The sequence below is a fragment of the Callithrix jacchus genome, chromosome 11 (genome assembly GCF_049354715.1).
Source record: "Callithrix jacchus isolate 240 chromosome 11, calJac240_pri, whole genome shotgun sequence".
NCBI lineage: Eukaryota > Metazoa > Chordata > Mammalia > Primates > Cebidae > Callithrix > Callithrix jacchus.
The window spans coordinates 23,695,067-23,719,716 of NC_133512.1; the positions used below are offsets into that span (position 1 = coordinate 23,695,067).

At 46.1% G+C, this 24,650-nt stretch overlaps 1 pseudogene; it reads right to left on the minus strand.

Moving 5' to 3' along the window:
* Window positions 1–16,475, minus strand: part of LOC100398588 (uncharacterized) — a 52,540-nt pseudogene extending 36,065 nt beyond the window's left edge.
* Between the last annotated feature and the right edge of the window lie 8,175 nt (window positions 16,476–24,650).

The window sequence follows — 24,650 nt, forward strand, 5'->3', positions numbered from 1 at the left end:
GCCGCAGTATCCCAACCAAATATAATAGCACTTTTCTTTTTTAAGCAAAAGCACAGAGAGTTCCAGAGTGGGGTCTCTTGTCACCTTTTCTTACAGGATGAGCACAAACATTTAAGTCACAGACAAGCGGTCCCAGCCAGGCTTGAGATCCCACGTGTGGTCGCTGGAGGGCAGCGGTGACTTCTCCCAGTTTGTGTCTGAGACTAAGGCAAGTTTCCAACCCAACAGCCTCTGGCCTGGGGCAGCCAGGGAGGAGCAGTTAGCTTTTAGAAGCATGTAAATAGGGTCAACAGATGCTAATGGAGCTAGGAGAAAACTACTTTTCCTCATTTAGTGTGCAAGGAATTATCAAAGAGGGGGACATTTGAGCCTCAGGACTTCACACAGCACAGGAATGAAGAGTCAGGAGGCAGACTTCCAGCTTTTCTGGGCCAGCCATTTTCCCCAGGTCACCCTGATCCAGGGCCACGAGCCGGAATGCATCTCTCCCAGGAATCCCAGCTATGTGAAGCCCGGGCCCTGCAGCCGATCCCAGTTTCCACTGCACACAGCCACCACCTGGAACCATGCCAGGACCTGAGCCCAACCTGACAGCTGTGGCTGCTGAGCTCTCCTTTCTCAGAACCTAAGTGTTCTCCATTCTTACCCCCCACTGTTTCTTCTCCGTCACATGCAGGTAGACCTTACCTCTCAGTGAGCACAGGGGATGTGCAGGGAGACAGGCAGAGCCTGGAGATGCCAGAGGTGAGAGGTCACGCCCCAGCTGCATTTTACATCCCTGCTGGCTGGCTCACCATAACTCCAAACTGCTACAGAGCAAGAAGAGTAAGCAGAGACTTACTCTTGCCCCTCCAGAGGTAGATGTGAACTAATGGACATGAACACAGCAGTGTGCTGTGCAGAAATGATCATCAGTGTCCTCTCTGAGAGGGGAGTCCGAGTCAGGGTGGGGAGAACCTGATCTACCCACCTGCATGCTGGAAAGGCAAGCAAAGCTATGGCTGAAGCTTGCCATAATGGAACGAGAAATGCACATGGAATACAATGAGAAGTCCTAAGGCTGCTCTGAGCTCACTGCATGGGAAGGCGGCAGGTCTTGGCCAGGCTGGAACTGCAGGGAAGTGGAGTGCAGGAGCTTTCAGCCTGGCCTGGCACCTTCACTCCCATCCTTGCCTGATGGGTATTCTGGGGCTGCAGAACCTACAGCCAAATGCTCCTGCCTGTTTTGAAGGCGGGTGCTCCTTTCTGTGGTCTTCAGAGACTGATGTGCTGGTCAATAAAGGATATTAAAACAGGCCAGGTGCAGTGGCTCACACCTGTAATCCCAGCACTTTGGGAGGTCGAGGTGGGTGGATCATGAAGTCAAGAGATTGAGACCATCCTGGCCAACATGGTGAAACCCCATCTATACTAAAAAATACAAAAATTAGATGGGCATGGTGGCGCACGCCTGTTGTTCCAGCTACATGGGAGGCTGAGGCAGGAGAATTGCTTGAACCTGGGAGGCAGAGGTTGTAGTGTGCCGAGATCGGGCCACTGCACTCCAGCCTGGTGACAGAGTGAGACTCTGTCTCAAAAAAGAAAAAAAAAGGATATTAAAATATAGTAAAATAATTAGAAGTGAGGGATTTTGAATATTCATTCCTTTTCTTTTTAATTTTTTAATGTTAAGATAATATAACTTAATTTTTATTAATGGCTATATTTAAAACTAGTTTATACAATTTCTGAAAACTGGCTGGGTGCATGGCTCATGCCTGTAATCTCAGTACTTTGGGAGGCTAAGGCAGGTGGATCACTTGAGGTCAGGAGTTGGAGACCAACATGGAGAAACCCTGTCTCTACTAGAAATACAAAATTAGCCAGGCATGGTGGTGCATGCCTGTAATCCCAGTTACTCAGGAGTCTGAGGCAGGAGAATCGCTTGAACCCAGGAGGTGGAGGTTGCAGTGAGCCGAGATCGTGCCATTGCACTCCAGCCTGGGCAACAAGAATAAAACTCCATCTAAAAAAAAAAAAAGAAAAGAAAAAAGAATTTTGAAATCTTTGCAAATGGTTGTAGGAAACCAGCTGAAACACCACTGCACCTCAGATGAGAGGATGAGACCCATAGAAGCCCCTTGAAATGACATCACATCTGCTGGGTCTGCAGGAAGAACCAGGCACTCAGGACAACCCCTGCCTCTCAGGATTGCAGCGGAAGCCCTAACTTCCAGTGCTTGGACAGAAAAGTACCAAGAGGGGATGCTTGGAGGATCTTTGCAGCTGGATGTTTAAGATTGAGCGTGTGGACACCAGGCTGCCTCACTCTAGAGCTCCAGGCATTCCTGATGTCACTGACCCTTCTTGTCCCCTGGTACCTGCGCCAGCCCCAGTTCTATTCTGATGTCTCCCTGCCCTTTCCCCAGCTTCAGACTCCTGCATCTCCCACTTGCCTCTCTCACCCATTCTGAAACCCTGGGAAGATTTCAGTGTTCCTATCTGCTTCTCAGCTTGCTTGTAGGGGTCATCAACTCCTTCCCACCCTAACAGCTGTGCAACCACCCTCCACCGGCTTGGGCCTGCCCTGGCCTGCTCTGGTATTGGGTTTGGCAGGCAGCCCTCACACTGACAGTGGAGTGCCTTAGCTCAACCCAACGCTGCGAAGGAGGTGTGGAGGTGGCTTTCAGTCCCCTCTCTACTTCACCGTCTTCAAGCATTGAATGAGGAAGGTGGCGGGGTGGGGGGGGTTCTTCTGCCTCATTTGTGTGCAATGTGTGTGCTCAAAAGAAGGGTCTCTCCAGCTGGTGCCAAAGCTCAACTTTCATGTCTTTTAGAAAAGAGAGGGGAGGCTCTGAAGGAAAAATCACCAACTGAGCCAGTCCTATCCCTTGGGAGCTGGCCAGAGTCCAGTTAGGAGATATTAAAGGGAGCTAACTAAGAATGCAGTCTTAGTCTGGAAGCGATCCCTCTTCCAAGAGGAGACCCTGCTGCAAACACCCCCCATGTTTTCAAGCCTCTCTGCTCCCCATGTTTCCTGCCATGAAGGCAGGGGTCTCCAATTGTCCCCATTTTCCCCACTTTCACAGTCCCACTCACCGATCTCTTCATACCGCATCACTGTGCCCAGATTGGCGTTCTCATCCAAGGAGGAAAGAAGGAAGGAAGGGCATTAGGGAACCAGCTTCCTGGCCCCCAACACTCAATCTGTCTGAGGGCCTCAGCAGGAGTTATTTGGATGGGGTGGGTGAGGGCAAGCAGGGGGGTGATGTGCCACCCTGCACAGGTGACACCCAAGGAGAGTAAATGGGGAGCACAGTCAGGTGTAAAATGAATAGGAAGCTCTTCTGCTCCAGGAGTGGCACTTCACACGACTGGGACTTTCAGAATGAGGCAACCTGTCTGGGGAGGCAGTGAGGAACACACACACTCATGCTGAGCACTTTCTGTTTCTTCCCCAAGACCTTGGGAGGGAGGCTGACCACAAGAGCAACAACCTTACAACCTAGCGAGGTGGCTTTTGGAGTCACAAGATTCGGCCAGCTCACTTTAGGGACTCCCTGGTTTAAAGAACAAGCACACTGGGGGTGCAGAACTGTTTCACGTGGTGGAATGCGGCAAGGGCATGCAGGAAGATGGGAAAGGCCTAGCCTTCCACATATGTGCAACAGCTGTATGGGGAACACGGTGTGCACACGTGTACACACACATGCACACAATCACAGGGATTTGCGGTGGGGGGAATGTGCTTGAGGCTCTTTGCTGAAGGAATGAAGGGAGGAGAGACAGAAAAGAGACAGGACTGGAAATCAAGGTCCTTGGTTCCTCATTTACGAGGGTGAAACGCTCCACCAGCGGACGGACACAGCAGATCTGGCTGAGGCTTTCTTCTACCTTTCCTAAGATGTTGGCTATGGAAGAGAGCAAGCCAGACAGGGACAGAGGGAGAGAACCACTCACAACTGGCACTCATGCTGGCCCAACATTGGGGCCACTGTAAACATCAGGGTGCATGGAGAGGGCAGGGGTGGGAGAAGGAGGCAGCAGAAGGGTAGAGAGAGAGAACAGAAATATGACAGCACAAGTTCCTTCTCACTCACAGTCTGAGGCACACACATTGTGAGCCCTCGACTGGAAGCCATTTTCTGGTTATGTTTATTTCATTGTTGAGAACTTGGAAAACATAAAAAAGGGAAATATATAAAGAGGAAAACTGAAAGCACCCATAATCCCAACCCAAGAGATAACTACTGCTAACCTCTTGGTATATTATTTATTTTCTTTCATGTTTTAAATGTGTATTATGCTGGCATGTCTACATAAATTGGATCATATTTTCCAGTTAAAGGGCATATAGGCTGCTGGCTTCTTTCATTTTTCTATATCATGAGCATTTCTTCCCCAGGTTTGTCCCAAGCCTATCCTTAGCAGCTCCTCCTTGTGGACAGTTATACCCACATCCAAGGAGACTCAGACAAGTACATGCTTGGAACCATTTCTGCTGGGCTAAGGCGTTCCTTCCCATGCAGATGGTCTTTAGAATCATTAGACATCTTATTTGGCTGAGAGGGATTTGGTATTCAAGTCTCCCTCTAGGCTCCAATCCAGAAAATTTTTCTGAGCCCTCCATGTGTAGCTGTATGCAAACTGAAATTCTGACTCTTTTTTGTGAATTACCCTGTTTATAACAGACCAATAATATAATAGCTTATAGTCTCTAGGCTTGAAGAGTAATATCAGAATCTGTTTCTTGGAGTTGGCTTGGAAGAAAATTTTAGAGCATGGACCTTGGAGCCTGACAGTTTTGAACATGAATTCCAGCTCTTCTACTTTTGAGCTGTGTGACAAATTGGCAAATCACTTTTCTTCTCTGAATCTGTTTTCTATTTGAAATGGGAACATAATGTCTGTTTCACAGTATTACTGCATTAAATAAGAATGCAGATAAAGCACGAGCATCGTTTGGGCATATAGTCCTAGGTTTGGCATATGTGCTGGTGCTCTCCATCACTGGATTATTGGTGGCTAAGAGTGTGGGGATTCTGGGTGCAGACTGCCTGAGTGTGACTCGCGGCCTGCTTTATCCTCACTGTGTGACCTTGGGCAAGATCCTCAACCTCCCTAGAAAAGGCAGAGAAAAATGTTCCATTTTGTGTATTTAATTCCCAGCTAAGGCAATTATTTCTTAAAATTTATGGTTTGTTTTTGTTTTTGTTTTTGATTTTTGAGACGGAGTCTTGCTCTGTCACCCAGGCTGGAGTGCAGTGGTACAATCTCAGCTCACTGCAATCACCACCTCCTGGGTTCATGCAATTCTCCTGTCTCAGCCTCTCGAATAGCTGGGACTATAGGCACACACCACACACCACACGCCTGGATAATTTTTTTTTGTAATTTTTAGTAGTGTTGGGATTTCACCACATCAGCCAGGATAGTCTCAATCCAATCTCCTGACCTTGTGATCCACCCAACTTGGCCTCCCAAAGTGCTGGGATCACAGGCATGAGCCACCACACCTGGTCTAGAATTTGTGTATTTTTTGAGACAGGGTCTCACTCTGTCTCCCAGGCTGGAGTGCAGTGACACAATCCCCCACTCCCTGTGACCTCCACATCCTGAGCTCCAGAGATCCTCCCACCGCAGCCTTCTGAGTATCTGGGACTACAGGTGTGAGCCACCATGCCCGGTTAATTTTTGTTATTATTATTATTAGGCAGAAGTGGGGTTTCATCATGTTGCTCAGGCTGGTCTTGAACTCCTGGGTGTAAGTCACCCACCCCTCTCAGCCTTCCAAAGTGCTGGGATTACGGGCATGAGCCATGAGGCCGGGCCCTATATTTATACTTAAATGCAGGAGAAGAGTGCACACCACCACCTGCTTCTCTCTGATTGTGACTGGTTTGTTCTGATGCTTGATACTCAGGGTTCTCAAAGAATTGTCCCTGGACTAGCAGCATCAGCAGCACCTTATTAAAAATACAATTCCTCTTCCAAGACCCACTGAATCAAGTTCTGGGTGGATCCCATCAATCACTATTTTAACAAGCCCTCCACATGATTCTGAGGTTTGAGACCCACACATCAATATTTCCCTACCTGCAGTGGGCTTGTTGGTCACATTGCTGTTCTGGTAAATGGGCTGGGGGGTCTCGTTCTGTGGCTGTCCAATCACAGGCGTCATGGAAGGTGTGTTGACATTGGAGAGGATGTAGCCAGTCACCCTCTAGGGAGAGGGAGAAGAGTGTTATTAGCCACGTGACTTTGGGAATCATTTCAAAGTTATCTCCAAATGGTCATCTGCTTGTCCACCATGGGGAGGTTACCCAGAGCAAAGGAAGAGCACTGGGGATGGGTTCCAGACCCAGCTGTATCATGTGGTCACTAGGCTGGCAGGAGACAGGGTAGCTCCATGGGAAAAAGCATGAGATGTGATATTATAAGGGGTCCTGGGTCCAAATTCGGGCTCTACCTCCTTCTAGCTATGGGACCTTTGCCAGTTACTTCATCGCTCCCGAACCTCAATTCAGGAGTCTAACCATATAGTTGCATTTTTCAGCTGTGGTAGGATCACACTAGCAAGCATATGCAAAGTGCCTATGGGGTGCCTGACACATGGCAGGAGCTCCGTCAGCAGCAGGTGGTGCTGGAACCTTCTGTGTAACATGAATATCTGCCCTCCCCGACTCTTCTTGGGGCTCAAATGAGATCATGTCTACAAAAGGGCCCTGTAAGCTTGGGAAAGGTGAAACACAAGGCACGATCAGCACCTGCAGCCTCTTCAGGCCAGAGCTGTCAGTAACACAGCCAAGCAAGAGGGAGAGCGGTGCCAGGCAGCACAGGGTGTGTTTGTGCTGTGGGAAGCAGGGTGGGTGGGTTCTGAACATTCTCTTGCCTGCTCAGTGTGAATACACATGTCACAGCCAAACAGAAATTCTGTGTGTATTATCCATTGTCCTGAGTTATCTGCCGGCTACTCCTCACCAGTGCTGCAGAAAGCACAGAGCTGATAAGGCAGCATTCCTCACAGCCGACCCAGAAGCGACCCTGCTGGTCCCAGGGGATTAGCAGATGGGGAGAGTAGCTGTTGGGCAACAAGGAAACAAAGGACGAACTTCGATCTGTTCAGCTTCACCAGGGCCACTGCTTTTTCAAGGTTTCTTCATTCTCAAAAGCCAGCAGCTTGGGTACCCACCACCCACTCCTGCACACCACCCTTTCTGGATTCAGGTTCTGCTTCCAGGGGACCCCAGGCCCAAGGCTGGGGTGATGCTCTGGGCACCTCTTCCACAGGCCATCCTGTGGGCAGAACAGTGTGTGAGTCCTCTGAGCCCCAAAAGGGGAGGCATTTGTCTTTTGGGGCAACCTGTCACCTTGGTAAGGCTCCTGATAGGAGGAGGTCACATCCAACCACATCTGGGAGCCAGTTGGGGCGGGCACCATGGGATCTTTACACCTGCTTTGTGGGCTTCTTTGCCCAGCTGTGGCTGGTGGGGTGGAAGGAGTGGTCTGCCTCCATTTATTATTATTTCACCACCAGAAAAGAAAACACCACATTCCCATTTCCTGACTTGTCTGGTAGCTGAGGGGTTTCTTCCTCTTGCTGCCCTGTGGGTCCCATTGGACTTATTCTATCTCAGAGAAGTAGAAAATGGCTGGCTGCTTTCCCTGATTCTGCCTGCATCAGCCCCTATGGGCTCTTGTGTTCTCAGAGGTCTTGACACTGGTGAGTCACCCTGAGTCACCTGTTAAGTCACGTGCCTATCACTGCGGCAGGTCTACTCTCCATGCCAGGAACACCGGCCTCATGCTTGCTAGCAGTTTGAAGGCTGAGAGTTCTTAGGAAGCAGCTCCAAGCTCTCACTCCAAGGCAGGGGGCCGGCCGTGACCTACATTCTCTGCCAGCCTTGTCCATCACTGCAACAGCTGGTGCTTCTGGCGGAGCTTCTGTGGCCCAGACTCATACCCTGTGCATGAGTAACACAGGGAGAATTCAGGAAGCCCGGGAATTTAAACAGCAAATGACAGCCAGGCTTTCTGGCCAGTATGGCTGGCACTGAGGAATGCCAACAGGGTCCTCATTCCTCCCTTCTGTCATGGAGCCTGAGGCTTTTATGTGACCAGAAAGAGCACAGCTCTGCAGGGACTCCCCAGATGACATGCAGAGTGAGAAATAGACTTGTGTGAAGTCATTGAGCTTTTAGGGATGTTTGTCACCACAGCACACCTTTGCCTATCCTGACTGATACACTTTTACAAAGTGAGATGGAGTGTCTTTCATTACTGCTATTGTGGAGACCAGCACACAGGAGCAAGTCAGTGTGGCCCTGAGTCAGCCTCCTTTGAAGGGGAACAGAAGGGCCAGGATGTGTGAGAAGGATTCTGAAAGCCAAATGGGAAGGGAGATCAGTTTTCTTCAATTCTGGGTTGGGGGAGAAAACAACAGATGGAGACTAGCTGGCTGGTCCTCTCTACGTCACTTGACCTTGGCTCCCCAGGACAGAGCTCTGAAGCTCCACATCTGTTCAGATAAAGCCTGGCTGTGCAGCTGGTGGAGTGTGGGGTGGTCAGGGGCTGCTTCCCAGGAAGAAGATGGTGACAGGCCCTCTGGAAGCAGGGACACAGATCGGGCAGGGGCTCTCCCTGCAGGAGGACAGTGCCATGTGGACTGCTCTCTGGGGCTGTGGATGGCTCCACTGCAGGGTCCATGGAGGTGAGCAGAATTTACTGTTTGCCATCTTGGTTGGTCAGGCTTCTCGCCATCGGTGGCATTGCTTTTCATTTTGTCACTGTGGAGTTGATGGGTAGGCACTGATCTGGGAAGGGTGCTTTCTGCACACTCTGGCCAGTGCTGCTGGCTGGCATGGAGCCCACTCTAACCTCGCAACCAGCCCTAAGGTCTCTGCAGCCTAGCCACAGGCTCCAGGCCCCAGTGGGGAATACAGAAGCTCTCACCTATCTGTGCTCACCAAACACTCACTGCATGTCCTCAGGTATGTGGACTCCTCTCTGCTTCCTTTTATCCACTAATAAAACAGGCATCAGACACTGTCCACCCCTGGGGCTCTTGTGAGGAGGATGAGTGGGAATGGGGTGCAATGACTGGAAGGTGTGACATGCTTCAGTCACACAGCCTGTCCTGGAGTAAGGGGGCCAGCAGGGCCCCCACAGGCAGGCAGGGGGCTCAGCTCCGTGTACCTCTCCTAAGTGCTCCTCTCTTCTCCTGCGTTTCATTGCCTAGTCTCCTCCTCCCTCAATTTCTGAAGTCCTGTCACTGATCTTCTTAATCCCACCTTGAACGTGCTCCCAGCTAATGAAAGCTGACCATCAGCAGCAACGCCCCAAATGGGAGGTCAAGACAGAGGGCAGAAGACAGGGAGCAGCCCCTGGTGCTACATGGGTTCCTAATTCATTGTCCTTCATGCCGTTCACAGGCTGGTCTCTCTCACAACAGGCAGAGAAATCAGAGGCTGAAGGTGGGTCAGTAGGCTAGCAGCACCCTCTCCTCTCTCTGCCTGGCTTCTGTGGGTCTAGCCCCTCCCCTGCACCCTGGTGGTCCACACACTCCCAGCCTCAGCCTAACTCATTTTCATGAGGTCCCGGTGGTGTTCCAACACACTGTAGGTCATCTGTCAGGTGTCCTGGTAGCACTCCCAAGGGTCCACCCTAACAACATCAGAGAGGAGTTTCCCTTGGTTTCTGTTCTCATATTTTTTTTTTAGATGAAGTCCTCTTCTTGTCCCCCAGGCTGAAGTGCAATGGCACAATCTTTGCTCACTGCAAACTCTGCCTCCCGGGTTCAAGTGTTTAACCTGCCTCAGCCTCCTGAGTAGCTGAGATTACAGGCACCCACCGCCACACCCAGCAAATTTTTGTATTTTTAGTAGGGACAGGGTTTCATCATGTTACCAGGCTGGTCTTGAACTCCTGACTTCAGGTGATCCACCCAACTTGGCCTCCCAAAGCGCTGGGATTTCAGGCGAGAGTCACCGCACCCAGCTCTCATCCTCTTTCCTTATTGTTTCCTTCCAAAAATCATAGCTCAGGAAGCTTGGCAGACCTGGCCATACCATGTGCTTAGATCTTGAATCAGATAAAACCTGGGTGTGAAGCACTTTTCTGAGCTTCAGTTTCCTCCTCTGTAAAATGAGAGGAGCATGGGATAGGCTTATGAGAAGAGATGCTGGTGCCAGTCGGCTTGGGTTTAATTCCAGCCTCAGCTCTTTGCAACAGTGTGGCTTTGGGAAAGTTATGTGATCTCTCAGTGCCTCATCTTCCTCATCTGTAAAATGGGAATGACAACAGTATACGAGCTTATGGTTTTGTTAGAAAGGCTCAGTACAGAGTCTTTCTATTATTGTTACCTATAAAATAAACCATCCTTTGGACCCTTGAGGATTGTGACAAGGATTACCTGAGCCAGGCCTTTGTCAAGTGGTGGCTAAGGTTATCCTTGCCAGGCTGCAGGCCCTCGAGAATAAGCCCTGACTGTCTCCCTGTGCAGTGAGGTGCCTTGCGGGTGTGGAAGTGAGGCACAGCTGTCAGATGAGAGGGTGCAGACTCAGTGATGGCCAATCCCGCCAGGATACTGCTTGTGAAGTGAGCAGAGATTCAGCCCCAGACTGAGGCAGCATTGGAGCACTGGGGCTTAACTGCCAACATAATGAGCTGCTAAACTGGGATATTTCTCAAACTTTTTTTCTCTTTCTTTCACTCTCTCTTTCTTTCCTTCTTTTTTCTCTTTCTTTCCTCTCTCTCTCCCTTCCTTCCTTCCTTCCTTCCTTCCTTCCTTCCTTCCTTCCTTCCTTCCTTCCCCTCCCTCCCTCCCTCCCTCCCTCCCTCCCTCCCTCCCTCCCTCCCTCCCTCTCTCTCTCTCTCTCTCTCTCTCTCTCTCTCTCTTTCTTTCTTTCTTTCTTTCTTTCTTTCTTTCTTTCTTTCTTTCTTTCTTTCTTTCTTTCTTTCTTTCTTATTTCTCACTCTGTTACCCAGCCTGAAGTGCAGTGGGGTGATCTCGGCTCACTGCAACCTCCACCTCCTGGGTTCAAGTAATTCTCCTGCTTCAGACTCCTGAGTAGCTGGGATTACAGGCACATGCCACCATGCCCAGCTAATTTTTGTACTTTTAGTAGAGATGGGGTTTCACCATGTTGACCAGGCTGGTCTCAAACTCCTGACCTCAGGTGATCCACCCACCTGAGCCTCCCAAAGTGCTGCGATTACAGGCATGAACCCCTATGCCCAGCCTTCTCAAGCATCTTCTTAGCAGTCATGCATCCCCTTAACACCACCACCCTACCCCACCACCCCACCACATACATATACCTAAAGTGCCCAGAGATGAGATCCCAATAGCTGAAGACCCTTAGAGAGTCAGCTTGCCATTTGCCTGGAGCCTGGCGGCCCCTAGATCCCTAACCAGGCCCTGTGTCCTGGGAGCACACCTGTGCTGGGGATGGGCAAACACTTCACCTGGCTGAATGGGCTCCCAGTGTCAGGCACCCCACCCCAGCCAACCCCCACATCTAGAGGCAGCTCTTAGACTCCCTAGTGATCTCAATTCCCAGGATTCTAATTTTTCCAGAGCAGCCCAGGGAAGGTGGTAGGCACTCAGTAGACAGTTGTTGAATGAATGAATTATTCTGGAATCTTCTAAATACATCCTAGCAGTAACAGTCTCCTGCCCAGTGATTTCCTCACTGGATCCCAGAAGATCAATGGTTACAACATTAAAAGGCCTCGTTTCTAATCCTTTCTTGCCTATAGATGTATGAATGTATCATTCCTCAAGCCCTTTGATTTCTCCAGGTCTCTTTCTCACCTGAGAAAGAGCAGCTGTCTCTATACCTAAGCTTTGTCTTTAGGGGGATGAGAAAGTCTATAAAGGGAATGTACTTCTCACACAAATCACTGCACACAAATGGCAAGGATCACGGCTGAATTATTATTATCACTTCCCTTCACGTCTCTCATTCCTGCCCACTCCACTCTTCCCAGGCAGGCAAACTCTCTGCATCCCTTATTCTGAAGTCAGCATCCGATCACCTAACCTCTTTCATGGAAACCTCTAGGTGCTGCTTATTTTTCCATAGGGAGAAATTGCAGCACACATGGCATGCCATTATTTTTGTAAAACATCATCTTCTCCTGCAAATTATAACAATAGGAACTTAATCATTAGCATAATTAATGGAAGACTGCTTTAATTACACTGTAAATTCATTGAAGGGGGGTGGAGGTGCTTTCTTAGCACATCTGGCCAGAAAGGCAGTGAGCAGGAAAGCCACCCACCAGGCGTGATTTGGTGTGGCTGCCATTAAGGGCAGGCCCACACCTCTCTCCCGTGGCGAGTGTGGGACCATTAGGGAGCCTGAGTTCAGGAATGGAAAATTGCCAAGGCCAGAGAAAGGTCCCTGAAAGGTAGTGAGGGTTCATGGAAGTTAGTGGGAATGAAAGTGAGAGGCATTTCTAATTTTCTGGTCATGCCTCTCTCAAAACCCAGTGATACTTCTCGAAGCTCCAAGAATCACGCCAGGACTCAGAGATGCCAAAACAGATGAAACGTTAAAGCTCCTTCTTTACTTCTTTTTTATTTGTTTTTTCTTTTTTCTTTTTTTGAGATGAAGTCTCACTCTGTCACCCAGGCTGGAGTGCAATGGCACAATCTTGGCTCACTGCAGCCTCTGCTCCCTAGGTTCAAGCAATTCTCCTGCCTCAGCCTCCCAAGTAGCTGGGACTACAGGTACCCACCACCATGCCTGGCTACTTTTTGTAGTTTTAGTAGAGGTGGGGTTTCACCATATTAGCAAGGCTGGCTCCTGACCTTGTGATCCGCCCACCTCAGCCTCCCAAAGTTCTGGGATGACAGGCATGAGCCACTGCTCTGAGCTCTTTCTTTACTTTCATGGGCCTCATAGTTTGGTTCAAAAATCAATTTATAGGTTGGGATATCCCTGGAGGTCTCCTCATTGCCTCCGCAAGGCTAATATCTTGCCCCTGCCTCCCCATCCTTTCAGGATCCAAACTGTTATTGGGACTCTTCCTTCTTCCCCACCCCACTCCCAGTGAGTCTCTGGGGCACCTGCCTCTGGCATCTTCAGGCCACTCCTACCTGATCCAGTCTGAATTCTGGACAGCCAGCTGACACATGATGAGACGGTGCCAGCTTGACATGAGGCCCTGGGAAGCAACAGAGAAATCATTGGGAGACTCCCTCCATTCCTCTCAATGTCCTTGGGAGGCCAGCCCAAGCCTACCCATTGTTGAAGTGCAGCCATTTTTTAGTGGTGAGAGGGAATGAGGGATGTGACCCCTTTACTTGTGCATTTGCCACACAGGCAGGCCTGGAATGGTGGTGGGGAAAGGAAATGAATACAAGGCGTGTGGTGTATACCACCCCATCAGGGTTGATAGGTGAGCCTCCATTTGTGAAACAGCCCCTGTGTGCCCTGCAGAGATGTAACTTAACTCAGCAAATGTGGCCTTGTCTTATGGCTCAGTCTGTCTGGTTAGGTGAGTTTCCCCAGAGCCCACCAAGGTGCATCTGTGGGAGAAAGGGGGAATGTCTGGTAGAGCTCCTAGATTTGCCAGGACATATAGCACGGAGGGATGGGCAGGGAAATGAATTTTAAATCAGATTATAAGAGGCATAGGTCGTTTTCTCCTAAAATCCTGAAAAGACTTGCCCAGTGCAGCTCAATCCATAACCAGCTGCCAACCTGGCATCCACCATACCAAGCCACACCCAGTGGGTGTTTTTGCTCCTTTGTCGATGAGTCCTGACCAGTCTGTGAGTGGGTCTATGGTCACGAACAGCTGATCCTTTCAGCTGCTGCTTCAGCTGGGATGGGAAGCAGGATGGACACATGAACTTAGGCATTTTGTGTTTCCAGGGATTTTAGCAGAGACAGCAGTGGGGCAGTTTTTCTGCCAGGAGAAGGGGGTTGAAGGAGGAGAGGGGCACAGGAAGGAACCCACCTGTTTTCCATAGGAGTCATGGACAGGAGAGACAATCCCACCAATCACAATAAACCTTCCAGTTTTGTGCAGATAATCCCTGGCTCTTTCTAATTAAGAGAAGAAACCTACACATTATAAAGAGGAAAGGCATGGATTAAAGGTGATAATTGAAATCAATACGCTCAGCTCTGTAATGCTGAGGTTTATTTCCCATCTCTCTTGCCATTTAAATAGAAAGTGTCAACTTTCAAAGCAAACATTGGTGATTCAAAAGGTTAAGGAACCAGATTTCAGCCCCCCAAAGCAAAAGGATTTAGAACTCAAGGGGATTCATCCTGTTTTAAAGGTTCTCTGTGGGAGGAGACAGCCTAGCTCAGAGGGGTTTAAAACAAGCACCTCGTTAGCAGCCATTAGAGTTACAGATTGGAATTTACCCCTATTGTCACTTGCAGAAATTACAAAGTGGTGTAGTGGTATTTTTTTTTTAAAAAAAAGTCTCCTTATAATATGAAAGATGTGCTGATTGCCTCATCTAATTACTCGGAAGAGAAAAACCACCAAATCAAATTTAAAAGGTCTTGTACATAATTACAGAGAATTAGCAATCAACCCAGAAGACCACCATCTTTGGTTGAAACAAAAAAATTGGCCAGATAAAAGTCTTTTATCCTTTGGAAGCTATGTAATATTGCTTTTTCAAATTTATCAGATGAGCCCAATTTCATTTTTGTGATAAATTTTGGCAAACTAGGAAGGGGCTGAAAAGTGTGGTTCTATATTACTTCCAAAACAGTTCATTTTAAGAATGTCAACAGGGGCAAGATGCAGTGGCTCATGCCTGTAATCACAGCACTTTGGGAGGCTGAGGTAGGTCAATCAGGAGGTCAGGAGTTCAAGATAAGCCTGGCCAAGATGGTGAAACCTGTCTCTACTAAAATACAAAAATTAGGGATTTCCAGCTCTCTGGAATCCCGTCCCACATAATGGGAGCTTTATTTAAATAAATGAGAAAATGAAAAAAAATAAACAACAAAAAACACAAAAATTAGCTGGGTACCGTGGCAGGTGCCTGTAATCCCAGCTACTCGGGAGGCTGAGGCAGGAGAATCACTTGAATCCACGGCAGAGTTTGCAGTGAGCCGAGATCACATCACTGCACTCCACCCTGGGCGACAGAGTGAGCGCTGTCTCAAAAAAAAAAAAAAAAAAAAGCATAACAACAGGGCCTGAGCTTGTCCCACTGAGGAAAATTCGGGCATGAAGTTTACAGTGAGTGAATTTTTAATTGGAACGGGCCTGGGCAGCAAGGCTGGCCATGTAGTTTACAAGCAAGTTTCCAGGATTTCTTTGCTTGTTTCTTAAATCTTGAAAAAGTTCTCACCATATTTGCTTCTTTTTCTTTCTTTTTTTTCAGACAAAGTCTCACTCTGTCACGTAGGTTGGAGTACAGTGGCGCAATCTCAGCTCATTGCAATCTCCCTCTCCTGGGTTTAAGCAATTCTCATGCCTCAGTCTCCCAAATAGTTGGGATTATAGGCATGTGCTACCACACTTGGCTAATTTTATATTTTTAGTAGAGGCAGGTTTCACACATTGGCCAGGCTGGTCTCGAACTCTCCACCTCAAGTGATCTTACTGCCTTGGCCTCCCAAAGTGCTGAGATTACAGGCATGAGCCACAGCACTTGGCCGCTTTTCTTTCAGTGTAAAATTTCTTAGATTAGAAAAAATAAATAAGCTTTTAACATCGTTTTAGATTTACAGAATAATTGAGGAGATTGTACATAGAGTTCCATATATTTCGCCCCCCCACCTTTTTACCCTCCCTCCATGCAGTTCCCTCCATTATATTAATAATTTTGCACTAGTGTGGCACACTTGATATACTTGACGCATCAGTATTAACACATTCTTCACTATAGTCCATAGTTTATGTTAAAATTCACTCTACGTTATAGAGTTCTGTGGGTTTTGATAATTGTATCTCTCATTATAGTATCATACCCAGTATTTTCATATCCCTAAAAATTCAGTGTTCCACCCATTCATGCCTCCTTTTTTTCCAAACCCCTGGCAACCATGGGTCTGTTTACTACTTCTGTAGATTTGACGTTTCCAAAACGCTATATGGTTGGAATCAAATAGTATGTAGCCTCTTTGGACTTGCTCTTTTCACTACGCAGTATGCATTTAAAGTTCCTCCATGTCTTTTCATGGCTCAACAGCTCATTTCTTTCAATCACTAAATGATATTCTATTGTCTGGAAGTACCTCAGTTTGTCCATTCATCTACCAAAGGACATCTTGGCTGCTTCCAGTTTTTAGTGATTATAAATAAAGCTGATATGCCATTCATGTGCAGGTTTTTGTGTAGAATATAAGCTGGGGAGTCTACACAGAAGCCATATGAATCATATGGTAAGATTATGTTTAGCTTTTTAAGAAACTGTCAAATTGTCTTCCAAAAGGTTTGTGCCATTTTATATTCCCACCAGGAATAAATGAGACTTTCTGTTGCTTCAAAATCTTACCAGCATTTGGCATTATTGGGATTTTAATATGGTAAATTTGCATTTTTTTGACGGAGTCTCACTCTGTTGCCCAAGCTGGAGTACAATGGCATGATCTCAGCTCACTGCAACTGCTGCCTCCTGGGTGCAAGTGATTCTGGTGCCTCAGCCTTCCAAGTTGGGATTACAGACATGTGCCACCATGCCCAGCTAATTTTTAAATTTTTAGTAGCGATGGGGTTTCCACACGTTGACCAGGGTGGTCTCAAACCTCTGACCTCAGGTGATCCACCCCCCTTGGCCTCCCAAACTGCTGGTATTACAGGGGTGAGACTCTGGGCCTGGCCCCACATTTGCTTTTTAAAAAAGTTGTAGTACTTCCCTTGTTTTCAGATCTTATTCTGAGGCCAAATTAAAGGCATTGTAACAAAGCTCTTCTGATATTTGAAGAAATTCCACAGGCTTTCCCTGTTTCTCTTGGACCTTCACATTCCAGTCCTCCTCGGGGTCATTCTTCTCTGGACTTTGGCAGTCACAGACCCTCTGCTGCAATAAACTAGACCTACTTTTCTCTCTCTGTCCTCCAAATAGTGCCTTCTCCTAACTCTTCACTTGCCTAGCACTTCATTCAAACCCAGCTTTACCCTACACCATGTGGAGCGTTACTGCCCTGCTCAACATCCTCCTGCTCTGGACTTCTTCCCCTGCCACCTCATTGACCTCACTATACATCCAGTCCAGTCCAAGGGACCTGGAAATTGTTTCTCTAAAATGTCTTCTTTGCAAAGTTGTTATGAGCATTAAATCAAATTATGAAAGTCAAAGTGCATAGGGCTAGGTGGTTTTACTGGAAAATTCCACCAAACATTTAAAGAACTAAAACCAAGTCTACATGAACTGTTCTAGAAAGTAGAAAAGGAAGGAACACTTTTCAATTCATTTTATAAAGCCAGTGTTACCCAGATATCAAATGAGGCAAAGATAGTATAAAGAAGAAACTACAGACCAATATCCTTTATGACTATATACTCAAAGATGCTTAGCAAATATTAGCAAATAGAATCCAGCTATATAGAGAAAGAATTATGCACTGTGACTCAGTGGTATATATTCCAGGGATGCAAGGCTGTTTTTTCAGTATTTGAAAAGTCATTCAATGCAATCCACCAGCAGGCTAAAGAAAATTCTCATGATCCTATCAATTGATGTAGAAAAAGCATTTGACAAAATTCAGCATTCATTCATGACAAAAACTTTCAGTAAAGCAGGAATAGAAAAAACTTTCTTGACTTGATAAAGAGCAGCTGCAAAAACCTACAACTAACATCATACTTAGTGGTGAAAGATTGAATGCTTTTTCCCTAAAATCAAGAACAAAGAACAACGTTTGCTCTCACTGCTGTTATTCAACCAGAAGTTCTAGTGCACACCATAAGGCAAGAAAAGATAATCAAAGGCATATAGATAAACAAAGCAAAACAAAAAACCTGTCTCTATTTGTACATGACTTGATGATCTACTTTAAAATCCCAAGAAACTGGCTAGGTGGGGTGGCTTGTGCCTGTAATCCCAGTACTTTGGAAGGCTGAGGTGAGCGGATCACCTGAGGTCTGGAGCTTGAGACCAGCCTGACCAACATGGAAAAACCCGTCTCTACTAAATATACAAAATTAGCCAGGTGTGGTGGCACATGCGTATTATCTCAGCTACTTGGGAGCCTGAGGTAGGAGAATCTCTTGTTGCCCAGGCTGGAGTTCAGTGAGCCAAGATCACGCCATTGCACTCCAGCCTGGGCATCAAGAGCAAAACTCCATCTCAAAAAAAAAAAAAAAATGAAAAGGAAATCCCAAGAAATCTAAAAGGAAACTCCAGAAACTAATAAATGAGTTCAGCAATGTCATAATTCACAAGATCAACATGAGAAAATAAATTGTATTTCCATATGCCAGCAACAAACAAGCGGAAATCAAAATAAAAATACAAAGCAAATCTTAATCAAGCAAGTGAAATACTTAAATATAAATATAATAAAACATATACAGGGCTTATATACTACAAATTATGAGATGCTGATGAAAGAAATAAAAGAAGATCTAGATAAATGTGGAGACATATGCATTTTAAATCTTAAGTGAGAGTCCTTGTCAAGGACGCCTTCAACCCTTTATCCTCATGTGCACTATATCTATGTTGCCTCTGTGAACACAGGAACAGAACATATATTTGAATTCAGTGCCATAGCAAGTCATAGAAGATGCTGCCAATCCTGAAATTATTTGGGTGATTATGCTCCTATTGAGTTGGATGCCATAGTCTAGTGGTTAGGAACAACAACAAAAAAATGAAGAGACGTACCATGTTATGTACTGGGAGACTCGACACAATCAAGATGCTAATTCTCCCCCAAAATGATATATATATTAGTGTCCTTCCTGTCAAAATCACAGCATGACCTTTAAAAATGTAAATAGTGACAGAATTCTGAAATGTACATGGAAAGTCATAGGAGTTAGAAGAGTTCATAGCAGCTTTATTTGTAATAATCACATACAGGAAACAAACCAAATGTCCTACGATATGTAAATGGTTAACCAAAATGTGGTACAACCACACTACTCAGAAATCAAAAGGAACAAGTTGGTCGGGCACATTGATTTGTGCCTGTAATCCCAGCACTTTGGAAGGCAGAGACAGGCAGATCACTTGAGGTCAGGAGTTTGACACAAGCCTGGCCAATGTGAAACCCTGTCTCTACTAAAAATACAAAAATTAGCTGGGCATGGTGGTACACACTTGTAATCCCAGCTACTTGGGAGACTGAGGCAGGAGGATTGCATAAACCTGGGAGGTGGAGGTTGCCGTGAGCCAAGACTGCACCACTGCACTCCAGCCTGGGTCACAAAATGAGCAAGACTCAAAAAATTAAAAAGGAACAAATTATTCATATGTGCAACAATCTGGATGGCTCTTTAGTTCATTATGATGAGTGAAGAAAAGGCAATATCAAAAGTTTGCTCATTGTATGATTTCATTTATATAAAATGGTTGAAAAGTTGTTAAAATTCAAGGTGTTGTGGATCATGTCTGTAATCCCAATATTTTTGGAGGCTGAGGCAGAAGGATCCCTTGAGCCTGGGAGTTTATGACCAACATGGGCAACACAGTGAGACCTCTGTCTCTTAAAAAAAAAGTAGAAGATATTAAGAAGATTAGTGCTTTCCAGGGCTTAGGGATGGTAGGGCAGGGAAAAAGGTGGGTATGACTTTAGAGCTGTAGCCTGTGGAAGATCTTTGTGGTAATGAGCTAGTTGTATAGCTTACTTGCATTGGTTCTATAAATCTACCCATTTGATAAGAGAACATATATAAACATGCATACACCTTATACCAATGTCAGTGTCCTCATTTTGATGTTCTACAGTTATAGAAAATTGGTCTGAATGTCTGTCCCTCCAAAATTCATATGTTGAAACCTAATTTCCAACATGTTGCTATTAAGAAGTGGGGCCTTTGGGAAGTGACTAGGTCATGAGAATGGAACCCTTCTGGATGGAATTATGGCCCTTATAAAAGCGGGCTGGGGAGCCCATTTGCCCTTCAACCTTGTGAGAATACAGAGCAGGCACCATTTATCAGGAACAGGTCTTCACCAGCCACCACATCTGCCAGGGCCTTTATCTTGGACTTACCGGTCTCCAGAAGTGTGAGCAATACACATGTTATTTATAAACTCCCAGTCTAAGGTACTTTGTTACAGCAGCCCTAATGCACTAAGACAGCAACCACTAGAGGAAACTGGGAGAAGAGTACATGGGATCTCTCCGTATTCATCTTGCAACTTCCTGCAAATCTATAATTATCTCAAAACAAAAAGTCTTTGAAATGTTCATGGTAAATTATAGAACACTATAATTTTAAGGTGGTGGCATACAAGACAGGCAGTGGCAAGCAAGCTGGAGGAGTCAGATGCTTCTGCTCATACTGTTCCACCTTTGCTGCTGTCTAGATTCTAAGATTTTGCTTTGTTAGTGTGAGCTGTGTTGTCTAAAGCTACACTTTTTAAATTTTGATGTACATATGAATCCTCTGGGGTCCTTTTAGAATATAGATTATGATTCTGTAGGTCTGAAGTGGAATCTGAGATCAGAGTCAAGATTAGCATGAGGTAAGTAGGGCAGGACTGTTCAAGTGCTGAGTCAGATCTTGCCTTTATTTAAAATGCTGATATTTTGTTTATCATGGATTTTTTGCAGTGACTTTGATATTTTAAAATATTGTTCATCTTTTTATTTTATTTTTAAGATAGAATTTTACTCTTGTTGCCCAGACTGGAGTGCATTGGTGTGATCTTGGTTCACTGCAACCTCTGCCTCCCAGGTTCAAGCTATTCTCCTGCCTCAGCCTCTTGAGTAGCTGCGATTACAGGTGCCTGCCACTACACCTGGCTAATTGTTTTGTATTTTTAGTAGAGACAGGGTTTCACCATGTTGGCCAGATTGGTCACGAACTCCTGACCTCAGGCAATCCACCCGCCTTGGCCTCCCAAAGTTCTGGGATTACAGATGTGAGCCACCACGCTCAGCCAAAATATTGCTTATCTTGGTTACTGAGTTTGAGGGAACCTCCTTACATTTTGCACTAGAGGGGGCCATCTTTCACCCTAGTCCCAGGCTTGCCTGAGATTTGGCATTTCTGGCAAGCTCCCAAAGGAAACCAATGCTGCAGGTCTGCAGATTATATTTTAAATAACAATGGATTGAAGACAGGTGGAGCAGCCCCTGCCATGTTAGAATACCCACAAAAGAGCTTCTCCTGCTTTCTGCACTCCACCACCACCTCCAACTTGCACAACAAGGGCATTTCTGCACATCAGTAGAAAGCCAGCCCATTGGCAAAGCTGTAGCTAGGTCCCTGGAATTTAATTTCATGCCAGGTCTCTCAAAATAACGTCCATTTTTGTCCATCAGTTCTGCCCCAAAGAAGAAGCCAAATTACTCTAACACTGGACATGCAAGTCACCATCTTTGCTCTTGTGCTCATGGAAGAGAACCCTATGGGCATTGCCACATCCTGTCTTCAGGACCCTGAGTGTCCACTTCAGGCTCATTCCAGGCCACTTGGAACCAGGTAAATCTCCCTTCCTGATAGCCTGTGCTGGATGCTTGGATGCCCAGCCAAGGATAGACATGACATGAGTGATTTGCCCAATAATAAGAATTCATGAGACACACATATCCTCCTGGGTACTCAGTGAAGCTGGCTGACCTGTGCCATCTACTCCTTCCTTCTAGGGAGTTAATGGAAGAAACGCTGTGGTCAGAGCATCAACACTAACTCCATTTTTCCTTTTCAGCTGCAATTAGAAATGCCACAGCTGGAGCTGCCTGTATTTTCCTTGTTTGTGAATTTCACAAAGATTGTCTGGATTTGTAAATATTCTAAATTTTAGAAAGACCAAGTGCTGGATGATAAAGGAAGAAACCAAGCATTGAGTGCCTCTTAGCTGGGGTTTTCCTGCTTAGGAGCTAAGAAAAAAGGTTTCAGAAATCATCCCTGTGGCCTACTAAACTGAACCTTGAGTGTTCTCTAACAAAAATTTAATGAGTGCTTATGATGTAGAAGGCTATGTGCCAGTTGCTATACAGGACATAGAGAAGTAAAAGACACAATTCCCATTTCCAGGGAACCTAGGATTTTGATCGGGGCCACAGCGCACACTTTGCTGAGGTAATAAGATACCAAAATGAACAGCAGAGACATTAAATGCTATAGGACGTCAGGGAGGGAGTCACCCCAGTGGGATGGGGTGGCCTAGGAAGCCTTCCTAGAACAAATTAGACTTAAGCTAGAAACAACAGCAGAGAAGATGAAAGTGTTATTAACTATGTCTTTTTATTTTATTATTTATTATACTATTTTTTTTTTAGAGACGGGTTTTTACTGTGTTAGCCAGGATGGTTTCGATTTCCTGACCTGATGACCCGCCCGCCTCGGCCCCTCAAAGTGCTGGGATTACAGGTCTGAGCCACCACACCCGGCCTATCTTTTTAGTTTCTGTATTTTGATGTTTGACCTGTGGGGACTTACTGACCCTTGAAGGAAGGAATTATTCCTCTAGCCAGTTCCTGGAGATGTTCGATAACTGGCCCTAGAGCATACTTCTCAAATGCAAACCAACCATTCAGACTAACCACTAACCACGCCCTCAACCACCTTCACTATGTGCCTCACACTCAGGGCCTCTATTCCCCTGTCCTCATCTCCCCAGGGCTAGGAACCAAACAACTAGGGAGATCCCCTAAACCCCAGAGGCTGCCGAATTTATTCAAACCAGGCAAAGGTGAGCCTGTCCTCAGAACCGCAATAATGTCTTTTGCCCTTGTTTCTTCACTCCCTCTGCCTTCTGACTGACCCTGGAGCCTCCTTGCTGGCACCCTATGGCTTGGTGTGCCCTGTCCTCTTGGGATATGTGACGTGACTATAACAGCTTTCTTTTCAATGGCAGCCATCTCGTGATCTGTTGGCCTTGTCATACTTAAACAATAGTAAAACCTCGATTTTTAAAACAGACGGAAGATACTCATTCCCTAGGGACAAAGCAGGTGAACAGATGAACTGAGTCAGGAATGAAGTCTTTAGGCCCTGCTTAAGCCTCCTTTTCTTTTCTTTTTTTTTTAATTCTTTATTGGATTTTAGGTTTTGGGGTACATGAGCAGAGCATGCAAGACAGTTGCATAGATACACACATGGCAGTGTGCTTTGCTTTCCTTTTTCCCTTCACCCACGTTTGGCATTTCTCCCCAGGCTATCCCTCCCCATCTCCCCCTCCCAATGGCCCTCCCCTTTTTCCCCCTATAGACCCCAGTGTTTAGTACTCCCCTTTCTGTGTCCATGTGTTCTCATTTTTCATCACCCGCCTATGAGTGAGAATATGTGGTGTTTCAATTTCTGTTCTTGTGTCAGTTTGCTGAGGATGATGTACTCCAGATTCATCCATGTCCCTACAAACGACACAAACTCATCATTTCTGATTGCTGCATAATATTCCATGGTGTATATGTGCCACATTTTTCCAATCCAGTCTATTATCAGTGGGCATTTGGGTTGATTCCAGGTCTTTGCTATTGTATACAGTGCTGCAATGAACATTCGTGTACATGTGTCCTTATAGTAGAACGATTGATAGTCTTTTGGATATATACCCAGTAATGGGATTGCTGGGTCAAATGGAATTTCTATTTCTAAGGCCTTGAGGAATCGCCACACCGTCTTCCACAATGGTTGAACTAATTTACACTCCCACCAACAGTGTAAAAGCGTTCCTTTTTCTCCACATCGTCTCCAGCATCTGTTGTCTCCAGATTTTTTAATGATCGCCATTCTAACTGGCATGAGATGGTATCTCAATGTGGTTTTGATTTGCATCTCTCTGATGACCAGTGACGATGAGCATTTTTTCATATGATTGTTGACCTCTTATATGTCTTCTTTCGTAAAGTGTCTGTTCATATCCTTTGCCCACTTTTGAATGGGCTTGTTTGTTTTTTCCCTGTAAATCTGTTTGAGTTCTTTGTAAATTCTGGATATCAGCCCTTTGTCAGATGGGTAGACTGCAAAAATTTTTTCCCATTCTGTTGGTTGCCGATCACTCTAGTGACTGTTTCTTTTGCCGTGCAGAAGCTGTGGAGTTTCATTAGGTCCCATTTGTCTATTTTGGCTTTTGTTGCCAATGCTTTTGGTGTTTTGTTCATGAAGTCCTTGCCTACTCTTATGTCCTGGATAGTTTTGCCTAGATTTCCTTCTAGGGTTTTTATGGTGCCAGGTCTTATGTTTAAGTCTTTAATCCATCTGGAGTTAATTTTAGTGTAAGGTGTCAGGAAGGGGTCCAGTTTCTGCTTTCTGCACATGGCTAGCCAGTTTTCCCAACACCATTTGTTGAACAGGGAATCCTTTCCCCCTTGCTTGTTTTTGTCACGTTTATCAAAGATTGTATAGTTGTAGATATGTTGTGTTGCCTCCGGTGCCTCTGTTTTGTTCCATTGGTCTATATCTCTGTTTTGGTACCAGTACCATGCTGTTTTGATTACTGTAGCCTTGTAGTATAGTTTGAAATTCGGTAGTGTAATGCTCCCCGCTGTGTTCTTTTTGCTTAGAATTGACTTGGCTATGCGGGCTCTCCTTTGCTTCCATATGAAGTTCATGGTGGTTTT